The 18,100-nt window shown below is 34.7% G+C and overlaps 1 long non-coding RNA gene across 3 annotated transcripts in view; it reads right to left on the bottom strand.

The window, feature by feature from the left end:
- LOC141506644 (uncharacterized) overlaps positions 1 to 18,100 on the bottom strand; it is a 50,534-nt gene that overhangs the window by 13,295 nt on the left and 19,139 nt on the right. For all 3 annotated transcript variants that reach the window (XR_012473952.1, XR_012473954.1, XR_012473953.1), the window contains one exon: positions 16,035 to 16,127. This is a non-coding gene — a long non-coding RNA (uncharacterized LOC141506644). The remainder of the gene's footprint in view (positions 1 to 16,034; positions 16,128 to 18,100) is intronic.

Genomic DNA, 18,100 nt, shown 5'->3' with positions numbered 1-18,100 from the left:
AGAAGTTCAAAATGAAGCAGGGGTGTGACTCAGACTCCAGGAGCAGAATAGGGGCCCAACTGCACTATTAAGTCCAATGGTATCCTACACCAAAGAGGAGACTACTATTTTCTTACTTTCAACCACTAGAGTTTTCCAGTTAACTCATAGGCCCTGAGGCCAGTTGCATTCTGCTATTGTTCAGACTTAAAACCAGGTCAGGAAACTGCAGAACTAAGGAAAGGGGGACACCAATCACATTTTCCCCCCAGATCAGGCCATTCTGTGGGCATTGAAAGTTTGCAGGTCTGGTCCTAAAGCTTCTGGAATGACATAGAATTCAATACCACAAGAAAATATCTATAGAACCAGCCCAAACCTTCCTTCTGGAAGAGCTATAAAGTCCTAACATTAAATTCTGAGTCAGGAAGTAGTCTAGAAGAATGAGAAAATAAAAGATTCCCCACATAAGGAGTTATTATGGTGGCAGAGAAGCCTAAGATAAATGGAGAAGAATGACTCTAAAACATTTACAAGCAAAGTCTCAAAAGAAAAATACAGTTCAACAAGTACATAGAAAAATATTTATAGCTCTTTTTGAAGTGGAAAAGAATGGAAATCTAATGGAGTGCTCATAGATTGGAGAGTAGATGATGAAGCTTTATTTATCCATATAAATGTGATGGAATACTATTATGCTGTAAGAAAGGATAATCAGGAGTTCATTTCAGAGGAACCTGGGAAGACTTGGATTAATTATTGCACAGTTAAGAGAACAGAAACCAGGAGAACAATTTATACAATTATAAAAATATAGCAAAGGCAAATATACTTTGAAAGAATTATAAGTTCTTATTATTATAATTTTGTTATTGTTCAGTTGTTTTTCAGGTTGTGTCAGTCATTTTGTAATTCCATTTGGGGTTTTCTTGGCAAAGATATTAGAGTGATTTGTCATTTCCTTCTCCAGCTCATTTTCAACTAAGGCAAATAGGGTTAAATGATTTGCTCAGGATCGTTTATAGTGTATAATAATATATCTGAGGCCAGATTTTGAACTCAGAAAGATGAGTCTTCTGACTCCAGGTCTCTCCCTCTCTATATACTTTGTCACATAGCAGTGCAGTGATCAATCATAATTAGAAAAAAAACCCCTCATGTTAAAATATGGAACTTTCTCCTGATGGGGAGATGAAGGATTCAGAGTAAAAAAAATGAGGAAAAAAATTTTGCAATGTGGACATTTGTTTTGATTGACTATAGATGTTTGTAAGGGAATTTGTTTCTTTCTGTTCCTCAATAGAGAAGGCTGTTGGAACTAAAGAGTAAGAAGGCTGATTTTTGCTCATTGAAAAAATAAAATATAATCTTAAAAATGGGAAAGACATTTTAGTCACTATATAATTCTGAATTGCTTTGCAAAACTGTTGTATTATTGATTTATTGTTCTACCCACTACAGACTTCTGTGCTTGTCTTTCTAATTTAATATGTATTTATTCTCATTTTGTACAATTTTTTATACATTAATAAAATATTCTTGTTTAAGAGTAAACAAAATACCTACCCCCCAAAATATAGACTCACTTGAGTGATAAAGTAAAGGGGAGAGAAAAAAATTAAAATTAAAATTAAAAAAATAATAGTAATAATTGTAGGTATGACCAGGTGGCGCAGTGGACGGAGCACCAGTCCTGGATCCAGGAGCACCCAAGCCCATATCTGGCCCTGTACACCCAACAATCACCCAGCTGTGTGACATGTAAGCCACCCCAACCCCACTGCCCTGTATAAACCAAAAAAAGAAAAAAAAAGACCTAAAATAAAATAAAATAGTAATAATAGTAGAGGCGGCTGGGTGGCAGACAAAGCACTGGTCCTTGAGCTAGGAGCACCCGGGTCCGGATCCGGCCTCAGACAACCAACAATCACCCTGCTATGCAGCCCCAGGCAGGCCACCCAGCCCCATTTGCCCTGCCACCCCCCCAAAATAATAATAATAAAAAATTTTGTGCTTGTCTTTCTAAAAAAAAGAAAATGTTTACATTTATATGTGACAAGCACTGTGCTTAAATACTTTACAAATTTTATTTTGTTTGATCCTTACAACATCCCTGAGATGGATGCCATGAGGAAACTGAGGCAACCAGAGATGACTTTCCAAACTGAGGCAACCAGAGATGACTTTCCAAAGTGACTTTCCCAGAGTCACACAATTATGAAATGTCTGAGATCAGATTTAACATTTTCTGAACTCCAGGCTCTATACCCCCTGTCTTTTCCCATTTTTATCAACTTTGTCAATTTATTACATGTGAGGCAAAAACTTGCAGTTATCATGATTTATTTTTCATAGTATTTTTAATACATGTAAAGATAGTTTTCAATATTAATTTTTATAAGATCTTGAGTTCCATTTTTTCTCCCCTTCCTTCTCTCTGCCCTCCCCAAGATTGCAAGCAATCTAATATAGATTATACATATTATACTAATTGTATCTATTACTTCTTTGAAATTTATAATCTTAAAAAGTTGCATGTCTGTGTCAAAAGAAGGATTTGAACTTAGATCTTCTGGATTCAAAGTTAGCTCTCTAACTGCTATATTACATTGTTACTCACCAAAAATATAGTTGATCCTGATTGTTATATTTGGAAGTTATCACAAATCTCAGTCAAAACAATTAGTAGAGGAGCAAATGAAGAGCTTCATGGGTGGATGATTAAAATAAATGGTTGATTACAATGGTTTCAATTCCCTGGGTTCTGCTGTCTGGAGATAACAAGGGAGTAGCCTTCAAAAAGCTAAACAGAAGTAAGTACACAGATACCCAGGGCCTCATTTATCAGGACCTCAGAGATCATATAATCCAAACGTAAGTAAACATCCAATAGCAATCATTCAGGTCTCTCTTTGAAAACTTTCAGAGATAGGTAGCTCACTGTCTCTTGTGAGTGGATAGAGTGGTTAGAGTGCAGGATCTGAGGTCAGGAAGACTTATCTTTCCTGAGTTTAGATTTGGCCTCAGACATTGCTAGCTGTGTAACCTGGCTAAGTCACTTATTTCTCTTTGCCACGGGCCCTCAACTATAAAATGAGATGGAGAAGGAAATGTCAAACCACTCCAGTAACTTAGTCAAGAAAACACCATGGAGGTTATGAAAAGTTGGAAATAGTTGAAAATGACTGAACAACAGCAGCTCTAATTATTATGAAGTTATTTTCCCTCAGAAAAGATCTCATATCTGACTATAACTTTCCATCCATTAAAATAAATTCTGCTTTTGGGACCAACTTTGATTGGAGGCTTTAGGGTTTATTATGCATAGTCAAGATTTCCCCATATTCAATTTCCAAAGCAATTCATTGCAAGTGGGACAGATGAAGCTGAGGAATAGCTCTTAGTCCAGTTTGGCTGAAACATAGAGTAGAACAGAGTGAATCAAGATTCATTGAATTAATAACATAAAACCTAAAAACCTAACCCATTTAACAAGCCATGTATTTTAAAATACCATTCCTATTCTTTTTGGTATTAAAGCCAGTTAGTAACTGTTTTCTCAAACTACTTTGGATTAAACTATTTTATATGTGTTTTTATTTATTAAGCTTATATTTTAATCTTAATATGATTTTAATATATATTTTAATGTATTCAAATTTATCTTGAATATTTTATATATTTTATTTTAATATCTTTATATGTTTTAATTTATCTTGTATATATTTTATTTTAATGTTATTTCTTCTATGAGAACATAATCTATTTCCTATAATGGATTACTCCTTTCTATTTACTTGTTTATCAAGTCCCTAATACAGGTCCTGGTACCTAATACTTACTGATTAAAATCAGGGTATATGAACTTTATAGGTCTCACAATATCTACATACTAACAAAAGTCATTATTTATTGACCTTTTTGTGATTCAAGAGAGTTTGTCTAAAGAGTAGCAGAAGCAGACAGGGACAGTAGCTAACAAAACATTTTTACTGCTCTCAAGGAGAGGAAGAGAACCAATGTAAACAGGGAATAGTCTTGTTGTGTGACCCTTATTGCCCCATTCTCCATCTGAGGGTAGTACAACTGTTGTGGGGGGCCTTCCAGATGTGGAACTTTGCAACAGCTTTCATGCTTCAAACAAAGGCTTAGCTCAACTTCACCAGGAGTCAAATTTATGCTGAGAGTTTTAGATAGTCAGCTGGCACCAACAGAAGATTTCCATGTTATCCAAAACATTTGGAAGATAGGAGTATAGGAAGAATCTTATTTTCTAAACTGTCTAACAAGGAATGAGGAATTAAGGGTAAGGATATTGGGAATTGAACCTTAATTGTACCAATCCTGTGAAAGATGGGAGCATATGTGGTGTTAACACAGTGTTCTGGAGCACAGTCAAATCAGCTTTTATTGGTTAATGATTTTATTTGTTCTAACACATTCCTGTCTATAAATACTCATATGTTCACTCACATGTATAGTGAATGACTTAGAGTACCTGCTGTGGATGCAGGAAATAAAGCATTATCTATACAAGCCATCAAGTGGTACAAGAAGTTTGAACTACACTAGCTTACTGACAATTAAGAATATCTAGATGCTCCTAAAATCTTAATTTTAAAATATTCTTATGAACTTAAAACATCAACAAATATTTTCCATAAAAGTAACAGAAAGAAAACTAAAGAAAAAAGAAAAAAATGAAACCACGAATTTCTATTATATCCTCAGTTTTTAAAAAGTATATTTTAAATTTAACATGATAGTTAAAAGTTATCTGATTGTGTCTCCTACATTCCCTTCTGTTTCCTAGGGTTATGGTATAATTTGATCAAAATTCAGAACTTCAAATGGATGCCTATGTACCTGAGTCCCTAAATCTTGCTTCTCTTCTCAGTGTATCCCCAAGTAATTTATTTACTTGGCATTTAAACTAAAGAAATTTCTCAGCTCCCCTCCGGGAGGGAGGTCATCGCTGTGGGCCCCAAGGTGAAGCAAGCCACAACAAATTTAGTAAAGTTAAATTGGAGTTAGAATGCAATCACATTAATAGGTTGAGCAAGTCACAGCTGCTTTTTGGGAAATTTGAATTTCTAATCACCTTCCCTTCACTTTTCTCTCTCTTTTCTATTGTCCTTACATCAAGAATAAATGGTTCCAAAGTCCTTTTTGTGGTTGAATGCTGCCAAACATTTTACATCTCAAACATAACCAGGGTAAAAACTGCAGTTCAACACAATCAGCTCTTTCCCCATTGTCTTACTTTGCTGTTGGCAATCATCAGCTCTTGTTCTCTACTACCTACCTAGCATATCTACTGACTAGGCCTGCTACTTTGGCACGTTTGTCTTAAAGAAACTCTTAACTTAATCATATTTCTCCCTGATGCAGACATACTCCAGAAATCAGAGGTAGTCAACTACAAAAATAACACAAATGACTCTGTAAAAAGTCCTATCAGTTCATATGTATTACTATGAATTCTGCTGGGTCCTCTTTACTGCTGATGACTGCCAAATGACCCCTCTTTTAAAACTTTTTCACTTTTGATGTATTTCTGTGTCTGATGTCCAAGATTTGGAAAATGGGGAAGAAAGACCAATGCTGAGCAGGTCAATTGAGTTTCGTTGTAGGTGAACATCACTCATAATGATGTGTGTTTGTGTGTGTGTGTGTGTGTGTGTGTGTGTGTGTGTGTATGCAATGAAACAACTCCCCCCCTCATCTTTTAGATTTTTATCTTTTAAACCCAAAATGTGGCATGGTGCTTTGCATATAGTAGACACTAAATCAGAGGTTCTTTTATTTTTTTTGTATGTCAGGCTTGGTGAAGCTTATGGACTCCAAATGAGACTAATATTTGTAAAAGCACAAAATAACAGGATTACGAAGGAAGTAAATTACATTGAGATGCGTTTATCAAAAAGATTTTTTTGCACCCAGGGTTATGAACTCCTAGATAGGTGTTTGTTCAATGTCAATTGAACTGAAATGACATTCAGACTGTGTTTCTTCATTAAACTGTGAACTCCTCTGGACTGCCTTTATCTTTGTTACTTCCATAGAATCTGGGTTTTCCTCTAGTTATGTAACTTGCAGGCACTTGATAAATGCTTATTTTCTGACTGACTTTTACTACTCCTGGGGTCTACCTGAAGCTCTTATCCACCTGCACATTCAGGGTCCTAATAGAATTTGCTTTATACTGACCACCTTGTCAAGAAAGGGAATTTAGACAACTCAGCCCTGCAGAACTGATCTCAAAAACTGATACTATAACAGTATCGATTGACTTGGCAAGTTTCTTGCCAATCACCTGTCTATAGTGGAAGTAGCAGCCCTCACTCCCTTGGTCCTTGGCTTGAAACAATTGTTTTTTCAGTGTTTTGTAGACAAGCTATCCTATTCTGGAGAAGTCTGGGTGAATTATCAGAGGTAGGCTGTCCCCTGGGACTCTAGTTCGAGGTCCTGGCCAGTCTGTTTTCTGGGGTGGTGTTTTCCTTCTTACCAGAAGCTCCAGGTTGCTTTGTATCTGCTTTGCAGGTGTTCTTCATAGATGTGCTTTGTCTCTTAGACTGTTAGCCTCTCAAGGGAAGGGACCATTTCATTTTTGTCATTATCTCCCTCTGACCCAACACAAAATAAGCATTAAGTACTTACTGGTTGATTGATTTTTATCTGCAAAGAATATGATCTGACTCCCACCTCTTCTTGTGTAAGGCAAATAATATTTGACCTAAATGTGAATTTCTCTTAATCACAGTCAAAACAAATTGCAATTATACCCTACCCAGGTGAAAGTACACCTTCTCTCAGCATGTCAAAACCTATCTTCCCTCATATATTTAGGTGAGAACCTATCCCTTGCTCTGTTTTAAAATCAGGTGTAAATAAGATTTCTGTTAGAAAAATGAGTTAGAATGTGATAGACTTTATTTCTATCTTTAGACTTCAGTGTCCCTACTTGGAAGGTCTGTTTTAGTCTTCTATGGTAGAGGCTGAAAGAATTTAGTCAGTTGTATTTTTTCATTTGCTGTAGAGCTTTGCTGACAGATTATAGAAAATGTTTATGTATTAAATTTGGAAAGTTTTCAATCTCATTTGCGGTTAGTAGGTTGGTACCTATTTTGATTGTCCCTGGAATATAAAGTTAGAAAGGTTGGAATCATATATAAAGACCTTGAAGGCACAATATCACACATTAAGAATTTTTCATCACATATGTGAAGGGAAAAATTCCATTAAAACACTTCAGAACCCTGGATGATGCACTAATTGAGACCTCAGAGGACTGATGTTTCAGAGATGGATGGAGACATATACATTTTCAGACATATTTAGTATGACAATTTGTTTTGCAAGTCTACATATTTTTTACAAGGTAAAGTTATATTGAGTCTGTGTCTTTGCAATTCACATTACTTTATCTTTGGAATCAAATATTGATACTATTAATAACACAAAGAATTCATCTAACCCAGAAGATCTGCCCCAACCTGTTTGGTTCTCTTTGTTAGCTGTGGGTTGTATGGTATAATTAGTTTCATAGTGTGGATAAATTAGAGAACAATAGGAGTCTAGTTACCTAATAACTTGTCTTAATGAGCAGCTGTTTTCCATTTGCTTATGGTTGAGTGGCTTCATGCTATAGACCTGATGGAAGGAATTGCTCCAAATTCCTTTTTTTTGAAAGGCAATAGGATTAAGTGACTTGACCAAGGTCACACAGTTAGGCAATTATTAAGTGCCTGAGGCTGGGTTTGACTCCAGGGCTGGTACTCTAGTCACTATGCCACCTAGCTGCCCTGAACTGCTGCAAATTCTAAAGTATTTCTCTCCAATGGAAGTGCATAGTCATGAAATAAAGGATTCACTACCACCAGAATAACTCTAGAATTTAAAACAAAAAAATTAAGCCCTGGATTTATTTTATTAGACAATTAGACAATTTTTATTAGACAATTTTATTAGACAATTAGGGCTGTTTTTCTCTATTCTTGGCTACATTGGTTCCTCAGTGATACTCTTCACACCTGAGTGGTTGACTTCCTCCTCAGGATTGTTGGAGAATAAGAATTACCTGCTCAGATTATGGGAGACTTGTGTGATCCAGGATGTGCGTGGGCAAGTGTACCAAAGTCATCTTAGTCTATTTATGTCTATGGGGACAAAGGATAGGAGTTTGAATCCAGACTCAGACACTTGACTCTTACTGTGTGACCTTGGTCAAGTCAACCCTTATTGACTCACATCCAAGGCTATCTCCAATTGTCCTGATTCCTGTCTGGTCCCTGGACCCAGATGGCTCTGGAGGAGAAAGAGAGACTGGTGATTTACCACATCATCCTCTCACTCAAATAAAATTCATGTGCTTGTCATGGAGTCAACTCCCTGATGTTTTCATGGTCTTCGAGAATGAAGAACAAACATTATAACTGTCACAGCTGGTGCTCATCAATTCTTGGTCATCCTATTTGGACAGACCTTTCAAAGTTAAAGTCCTTCCAAGAGAAATGTGACCATTGCAGGAGGAGTTTTAATTCTTCTTCCAGGACTCATTACTTTAGTGTCTATCTTATATGACTCGTATCATAGTACAGAAGTGCTGGAATCCTGAATTCCCAACAAATATGCCCAGTGGGAATATGGAAATACTATCTTCTGTGATTGGACTGGAGAACTTTTGTTTTTGACTGGAATCCTTCTTTTGTCCAAATGTCAGTTAAGTTTCAGGAAGAATATTAAATAATCTGTCCCTTTTACTTTAAAACCAGATTTTCCCAGAAAGATTTCTTTAAATAAAATGAACTTTCCATAATTATAGACACAGTTAAATTTCCTAAGCCATTATTCAAATGCAGGTACTTTTTTTTATCTTGTATAGGCAGAATCTTCCCTCCCTCTTTTTTTCCTCTACATTTTTTTTTGATCTACAAGTTGAATTTTAAAACTTCTCTGTAGTCAATAAAAATCATTGATCCTGTATCATTGTATTCAATTAAAAATTAACCTCAAACAGAAACTTCCAAGGGGTGAGTCATTTCTTGTTAAATATTATACTTAGGGGTGGCTAGGTGGCTCAGTGGATAAAGTACTGGCCCTGGAGTCAGGAGTACCTGGGTTCAAACCTGGTCTCAGACACTTAATAATTACCTCGCTGTGTGGACTTGGGCAAGCCACTTAACCCCATTTGCCTTGTAAAAAAACCTAAAAAAATAATACTTAAAGACAGTTACACATTCTAATAAAAGACTGTCTGCACTATTTAAAATTTTGGGACTGTATAATGAACCCAGGAATAAAGAAAGGTAAGATGGAATACATTTGACCCTATTTAGAATCATTGCAGATACATAATCTGTGATGTGTATTATGGGTGACCTGTCAAATTAACAGTAATTAAGCCAATCCAGAGACTCAGCAAAGCATGGCAAAGAGAAATAAATTAGCTTTTAATATTACCAACAACCCAAATAGGCCTACAGAGCAAATAAACTTTGGGGTGAAGCAAGGAGGAAATGGGGAATGGCTTTAGTGAAATGAAGCTTGCTATCTGCAAAGTGAATTGAGGGGCATCAGGGATTCTATGATCAACTTGAACATGGCAACTGTGCAGTGAGGGAGAAAGAGCTTATATCTCTCTACCCATAGTTTGAGTGAATTGTACCCTTTCCCCCTTTCCACCCACTGGAAAAAAGTGTATCAGGATGTGAAGTAAACATATTAGAAAGTCAGCTCCTAATGTTTGTGGCATGGTCTGGATTGAGAGTACAGAAAGTAGAGAATTAATATTTGTATTGAGTGACAGTGAGGAAACAAAAAGGATCATTAGTAAGTGGTGTGATTATGGGGGAACAGAGTGAGGTGTTTGTATTAGTGGTGTGAACTAGAGAGAGTGATAGGAGTGGTATTTGGTTGTGCACCACATAGTAAAAAAAATGTTTATAAGAGCTCTTTCCTGTGGCAAATAATTGGAAATTGTGGGAATGCCTATCAATTGGGGAGTGACTAAACAAATTGTGGCATATGATTATGATGAAATATTATTTTGCTATAAGAAATGATGAGCAGAATGCTCTCAGAAAAATTTGGAAAGACTTACATGGACTGATACAAAGTGAAAATTTCAGTATACAAAATAACAGCAATATAGTAGCAGTACAACAATCAATTTATGGATGACAACTATTCTTGCCAATACATTGATCCAAGACAACTTTGAAAGATTTATGATGAAAAATGCTATCCATATGACTTCTTGAGGGTTTTCTGGGGGTTTGAGGCTTTTCTATACTTTTTCACATGACTTATAGAAATGTTTTGCATGACTATACATGTACAGCCTCTACCAGATTGCTTTGTCTTTTCCATGAGGGGAAGTGGGAAGGAAGGAAGGGAGAGAATTTGGAAGTCAAAGTTTTTTTTTTTTTTATGGTTTTGCAAGGCAAATGGGGTTAAGTGGCTTGCCCAAGACCACACAGTTAGGTAATTATTAAGTGTCTGAGGTCGGATTTGAACCCCAGGTACTCCTGACTCCAGGGCTGGTGCTTTATCCACTGTGCCAGCAAGCTGCCCCCCCCCCCCCCGCTAAGTATCTTTTAAGGATTTCATTTTTGTGTCTCTGTCATTTGAGGAATACCTAAACTGTAACAAATTGTGAAAAAAATAAATTATAGCATGATAAGTAAATTTGTAGGGAAAACGGTCACTTGAGTTTAAATTAACTATATAGTTGATTATTAAGGTCTTAATAAATCATTATCTTTGTAAAATAACAGGTTCTTCAATGGGATAAATACAATCTGAACTAAGTTTGGGACACTGGATTATGTGTTCTGCAATGAATGACTGTACTTTGCCTGTGTCTCTGTAGTGTGTTTGTGTGTGTGTGTGTGTGTGTGTGTGTGTGTGTGTGTGTGTGTGTGCATGTCTGATTAGCATGAAGGAATGCTGATAAAGGAACTGACATAGAACTTTTCCCAACTGCAAGTCTAAGTTCCCCACTTGGGATTAGTACATATGGTGATCAAATTTAATGACACTTGAATCTATACCAAATTTTATCATACAGAATCTTGGGTTATGATATTAATACTAGAGTACTATATTTTAGAAAAAGGCTATTTATTGTAAACATTACATATTATGGGGTCCACTATTTCCAGTCAATCTACTGCCAAAGATTATAGAAGAGGCAAACAGATTTTAGGATTTAATTTACCCCAGTTATAACACTTAACAGGATGTTTTAATTTAGTTCAAATCTGGGTTCCACAATATCAGAAGGAATCCATAGTGTATCAATTGGTTAATTCTCTACAATTTTCTATTTTTATTGACTTTAAAATCAAATTAAAACATTTTATACTCAATCTTTCTACTTAAACAAAGTCAAACTTGCTTATATCCTCTCAACATGCCTAAAAATCTTTTCATTTTTATAAACTCTTTATGGTTCAAAAACCCAAATTTTCTTATACCTTTCATTTTCCCTTCAAGTCTTTATTATTTTTTCCATGTCTTACAAATCAATTACTCAGTTGATTACTCAATAAACTTACTTTTTCTTGTTCAAGCATCTTGAACCCCTCTCCCATTTAATCTCCTGAACAGTATAGGAATACTTGACCAAGTGGCAAGGGTGTCAGGGATATGCAGAGAATAATTATTACAGTAATAAGATACCTTTAGAATACATTTTTTTAAAAAATCAGATTTAGATTTACATATTTACTCTCAATTCCTTTTCCAATTTCTCTTGAACTTTTGTTATAAGTGCTATAGAAATCCATTTGCTGGTTTCCATTTTTCCATGTATTGGCCACTTATCAATTCTTTTTCTCATGATTTTAGGCTATATATTTTTTTTATCACCAATAATTCCTAGGACCACATTACAGAGATTTTGGTATGTTGTTTTATGACAATTATTGCCTTTTGCTTCATTTCATGATTGATTTGTTGTTAGAGTCACCTCTTATTTGATCTTTCATGATGAAGCTTCCATTTTAATGCATCATTTACTTTTGTTCCTTGAAGTTTTATATTATGGTAAAGTCTCTTAATTGGAATTCATATTAGCAATCATAATAAATGTTGGAAGGGAATTTAGAACCCATTTAGAACAATGCCTTCAACCAACCATATCCAGAGAAGGAATTGTGGAGTTTAAATGAAGACCAAACTTACTATTTTCAATTTTTAAAGTTGTCTTAAGTATTATGTCATTTTTTCTCTTTGATTTTTTTCTTTCATTTGAATTTGGTTTTTCTTTCACAACATGATCAATATGTATCTGTGTTTAGCATGGTTATAAAGGTAGAGACTATATTAGATTGTTTTCTGTCTGGGAAAAGAGGAAGGAAGGCAGGGAGAGAGAAAAATATAAAACTCAAACCTTGCAAAAAAAATTGGTTAAAACCCACCATTGCATATAGTTGGAAAAACAAATAAATATTTAAATAAAAAAAGACAATGTCCCCATTTTACAGATGAGGTAACTAAAGCCCAAGATACCTTACATGTAATGTTACACAGGTAGTAATGATGGGATATGGGTTTGAACCTAGGAATATATATATATATATCCAGTATTTTTTGTGTTATATCATGCTCCTGTAATGTCTTTATGAAATCTTTGTAAAAAGCAGTGAAAGACAGAAGGAGAAACAAATGGCAGAGGCAAAGATATTTTTATCAGATCATTAGAATTAGAATCAACCACAGATATATGTTACTTAAGTCAAATCCCCCTTATTTCAGAGATCATTCCCATCCTCAGAAAGATGGAACAACCAACTTCCTTTCATACATGCAGATGTGGATCAAGAAACAAAAAGAACTGCAAGATTCTTCAAAATTGTATCATGATATTACACGTATATGCATATATACATGTAAGGGAGCATATACAAAGCTAGATAATCTCAAAAGTAGCTAAAATAAGAAAGTATTATAGAGCCAAGGTGAAGTACAAAGGAAATAATGCAGGAAAGGAATCAGCAGTATAACAAATGGCATCCTCATTTTCAGGTCAGATGGGAGAGAGTGAATGACAGTCCAGAGAGTGGCTGCCTCAATGCAGATCAGGGTTCCACCAAGTTCTCTCCATTCATCATTCCATTCAGGACAGAATCTCAGAAAAGTTATTTTAAATTCATAGGAGGCAGATCAGAAATATAGGGACTGAGTCTAGAGTTTAGGAATATTAAATGACTCACTGAGAATTCAAGCAACAAGCCCATAATGATCAAGCTGGGAATGAACCCTGCTCTTTGAGTTCTAGAGGACGCCCTTGGTACTCCCTGGGTAATACTGGGTGAATCATTTACTTTCCTATTAGCTTCAGTCTTTTCATGATAACAATGAAGGTGTCCAACTGCGTGGCCTCTTTTTTTCTGACCTTTCCAGAAGTGGCATGATATTTCCATTCTGTCTATGTCTAGAAATCCAAAGGTCTCATCACATTATGACATGTAAGATATGTCAGTAGAAGGAAGCCTTTTCTTTGATTCCTGTGCTTTTAGAAGATGTAATAAATATTTTGTCTTCAGCACTTTCTATATTGCCAACTTCTTTGGGATTCTAGAAAACCCAATTAATTTTTGTCACTATCTAGATGGCATGTTAAGCAAAGGGCAAAGGAAAATAAAGAGGATGTTCTATACCTGATATCATTTAAGGAAATAAAAATTAGTTTTGGAATCATATAGTCTGATTCTTGCATCAACCCAAGGTAATAAAAATAATTATGAAAAAGGTCCTAATAAATATTATTGTATATTTATAATTGTATTATATTATATTATATTGTATATTTATAATATTTATAATTGTATATTTATAATTTTAAAATTAGGAGCTATATTTCAAGGATTTCACTTCTTATTTAAGGGAAGTTTGTCATGATATCTGATATTTGAAATTATGGAAGAGACCTTCTTCCATTCTGGTGAGCTTAATAAAATGATTTCTACATTTGCAAATTTCAATTTATATTCTATCATTTTCTAGTGAAATATATTCTAACCCATATTAGTCTAATCTAGAAAATGTTCTCCAAATGTCATACTTGGAGAAACTTCCCTTAAAAGAAATACTTCATCATAAAGAGTTGGGTTCTCTCCAATTGAGACTCACAGTAGAGATTTAACTATTCCAGAGAAAAAATTAAAAAGGCTGGGATCCACTTGATGACCCTGTTGAGTTTATTAAAATTATGTTTACATTTGTAGATTTCATGACAAATACAATCACTGTAACAGGGCTGTGATTCAATAATATGTTAGTGAAATTCTTAAACAAGGCAGCAAAATCTTGAGAAAGCTGAGGAAGTCCTCTCCCAAATGAATAGTATTTAATTCAAATGAGTCTCCAATTTATGAATATTTAACAGGGAACCCTTCATTCACTAGGACATCTAAAGTCCATGCTACTCTCAAAGTAGTAGAGTTAATTCTAGCTTCTAAAGTGAGATTTGTGGTACAATGCTTTATCCAAATTGTGGGTAAAACAAATAACATATACTTTTTCCTTTCAATTTCCAAAACAAATGACATAGTGTTACACTGAATACTTACGTTCTACTACAGTATGAATTAAGCAGATATTAATAGATTAGTCAGAATTCCCTGAATTTTCTAAGCAGTCTGAACCCACATTTGAACCCTTATATTATAGGGTGAAACTGACGTTTTGGGGGCCATCAGTTACAAGGTTTTAGCTGCTGTCAGCCACTCCATGGAATCTTATTATTTTGGGTAGCTTTATGTCCAGCACCCTTTTAGTTCAGTATAACAGCCATATTGCAGAGTGCATGTACTATGGTAATTGGGAACTGCTATAGAAGGCTTACCTGAACCAGCACTCAACTCAGAACAATTGACCAGAGCTGACATATCCCTACCTTTAGGATACTCCTATACAAAACTACCAAGTATTGGCATTACAGAGGGGAATACCTTATGAAACCAGGATATGGAGAACGATTAATATTATCTTGGATATAATGACTCACATGGACAACCTTAACACAAATGTGACCAAACTATATTTGGTTTGTCCATGTTTAAAAAACACAGCTGAACACAGAGAAAATTAAGTTGTCTCTAAAGTCATTCTTTTAGTCATAACACTGAGTGCCCAAAACAAGATTTTCCATGCAAACTTTGTATGTAATGCAGAGTTTCAGATTTCTATATCTATGTGGCTGGCTGAATTGATTTTAGGCAAATTATTTGAATTCAAGAAAACATTTTCAAATTGCCCCTTCTCTACTTCCCCTTAGTTCCTTCCTTGCCTCACTCAGTCTTATAAGGCAAAAGACATTTCTTTAAATCTCCAGTACTATTACTTAAAATATGTGCTGAAGGTATGTATAATGAGGTGTGGATTCCCACCACAATGACCATCTTATGGCAGGGGAGGGGATTCAATGTCATTTGATCATGCCAGTCTATTGGAATTGATTATTCTGATCCAATAGATTCTCCCAAAGGTGAAAACACTGCACTGGACTGTTACCAGACAGTCCTAGTCAGAAAAAAAAGGGAATATGGACTGGAATAGGAAGCAAATTTGCATTGATTCTGAGGACCTCTCAATAAAGGAAAAAATCTACCAATGCAAGTTCAGTTTCTTCTCCCCAATATAGAGGGTCTGCTGCTAAGCCTTCAGGCAGGTGAAATGATTCTTTCAGTGTGAAAGCTGCAAGCAGACACTGGAGAGGAAAGAATCCGCAATTTCTTAGTCACAGGGCATCTTTTCTATTCCCTAGAATAATTTGCATGAATCATTTAACTTCTGCCGATTTTAGATTATTCCTGAGTATATAAGGGCTTTCAAACTGGCTAGTCATAGTTTTTTAAATCTCTCTTCCTCCTTTAGTCAATTCTCATTCTCTTTCTCAAAATCCAATTCATATTTTTAACACTCTTAAAATGTTGAGTATTGCTTCATGTCTAAGCCTGCTAAACAGAGATCAGTATTAATCAAAACACTATACTGAAGATCAAAAGAAGGGGCTTTTGGTAAGAAACAAACCAAAAAAAACTTACCTAGTAAACTTAAGGAGAATCCTGAACAGCAACAACACCAAAAAATGGACATTCAATGAAATGACAGACTTTCAGGTATTTGTTACAAAGAGTCTAGAAGATAATGGGAAATATGACATAAAATTCAGGAGAAATATAAAGTAAACATCAAAGACCAAATTACAAGGGGAATCATTAAGTAAAACTGTTTGTTTTTTATATGCAATAATATTAGGAGTATTCTTTTTTTTAAGGTTTTTGCAAGGCAAATGGGATTAAGTGGCTTGCCCAAGGTCACACAGCTAGGTAATTATTAAGTGTTTGAGAACAGATTTGAACTCAGGTACTCCTGACTCCAGGGCTGGTGCTCTATCCACTGTGCCACCTAGTTGCCCCCTTGAATGGTCTCTTTAATCTTCTTCTTGATGGTGGTGAGTTTACCTATTTCATTTTTGATACTGGTAATTTGGTATTCTTTTAAAAAAATCAGATTAAATGTTTATCTATTTTATTGATTTTTTCATAAAATCCAACTCTTAATTTTATTTTAGTTTTTCTTGCTTTCAATTTTATTAATTTTCAATTTTCAGAATTTTAAATTTGATATTTAATTGGGGATCTTTAATTTGTTCTTTGTTTAACTTTTTAAATTGCATGCTCAATTCCTTGATCTTTTCTTTATTTTATTTATATTACCATTTATAAATATAAAATTTCCCCTTAAAAATTGCTTTGGGTGCATGCCATAAATTTTGGTATGATGTCTTACTGTTATTTTCTTGGAGGAAATATTTGATTATTTCTTTGATTATCTCATTCTTTAAAATTAGGTTATTTAGTTTCCAATTAAATTTACATTTATCTTTCTGTGGCCCTTCATTACATGTTATTTTTATTTCAACATGATTCTACATTTGATTGTAAAGCTTTTAATGCCCTTCTACATGGTCAATTTTGGTATATGTGCCAGAAAAAAAGGTGTATTCTTTTCTATCCCCATTCAGTTTTCTCCAGAGGTCTATCAAAATATCTAAGTTTGCTAAAATTTTATTCACCTTCTTAAGTTTCTTCTTTTTTTTTGTGGTTAGATTTATCAAATTCTGAGAGAAGGAGGTTGAAGTCCTCCGCTATTATAATTTTGCTGTTCAAGTCTCCTTGTAATTAGTTCAGCTTTTCCTCTAAGATTTTGGATGCTATACAACTTGCTGTGTATATGCTTAATAATGATGTAACTTTATTGCCTATGGTGCCTTTTAAGAAGATGTAATTTCTTTCCTTATCCCTTTTAATAAATTCTGTTTTTCCTTTTGCTTTGTCTGTGATCAGCATTCCAACCCCTGATTTTTATACTTCCTCTGAAGCATGATATATTTTGCTCCAGTCTTTTACCTTTACCCTGTTTATAACTCTCTGCTTTAAATGTGTTTCTTATAAACAACATATTGTAGGATCCTGGTTTTTAATCCATTCTGCTTTCTGTTTCTGTTTTATGGGAGAATTCATCTCATTCACATTTATAGTTAAGATGACTAATTCTGTATTTCCCCCATTTTCTAATTCTGTATTTCTCCATTTAGACTTTCCTTCCCATCTATTCCTTCTCACCATTGTTTTGCCCCCTTCCCCCTTTAACTTTTCTTTTAAATTTTAACTTTGATTTTATTTTTACTTTTACCTTTGCCTTCCCTTTTATTAGTTCCTTTTCCCCCTTTCTTTTCCTTCCCCTTTAAGTTAGGATAGATTTTTTTAAACACAATTTGTAATGTATGTTACCCCTCTCTGGGTCAAATTTATTGAGATTAGGATTTACTCAGTGTTTAAACCCTCCCTACTTTTCCTCTACTCTAATAGTTTTTGGTGCCTTTTCATCTAGTGTCATTTATCCACTAAGGCCTAGCCTTTTCCTAGTACAGTTCTTTTTATGTTTTTGTTGTTTTTACCCTATCTTGTACCTAGAACCCCTTTGATAAAATGTACTTTTTATCTGACCTAATAGAGTACTATTATCAATGCTTGATAAAAAGTATTTCCTCATAATCATTAAGTACTCTCACCTCTTCTGTCTCATTTGAAAGGCACTTCTCAAG

Source organism: Macrotis lagotis, chromosome 1 (assembly GCF_037893015.1).
Source record: "Macrotis lagotis isolate mMagLag1 chromosome 1, bilby.v1.9.chrom.fasta, whole genome shotgun sequence".
NCBI lineage: Eukaryota > Metazoa > Chordata > Mammalia > Peramelemorphia > Peramelidae > Macrotis > Macrotis lagotis.
This window is presented reverse-complemented; position numbering and strand designations above follow the sequence as displayed.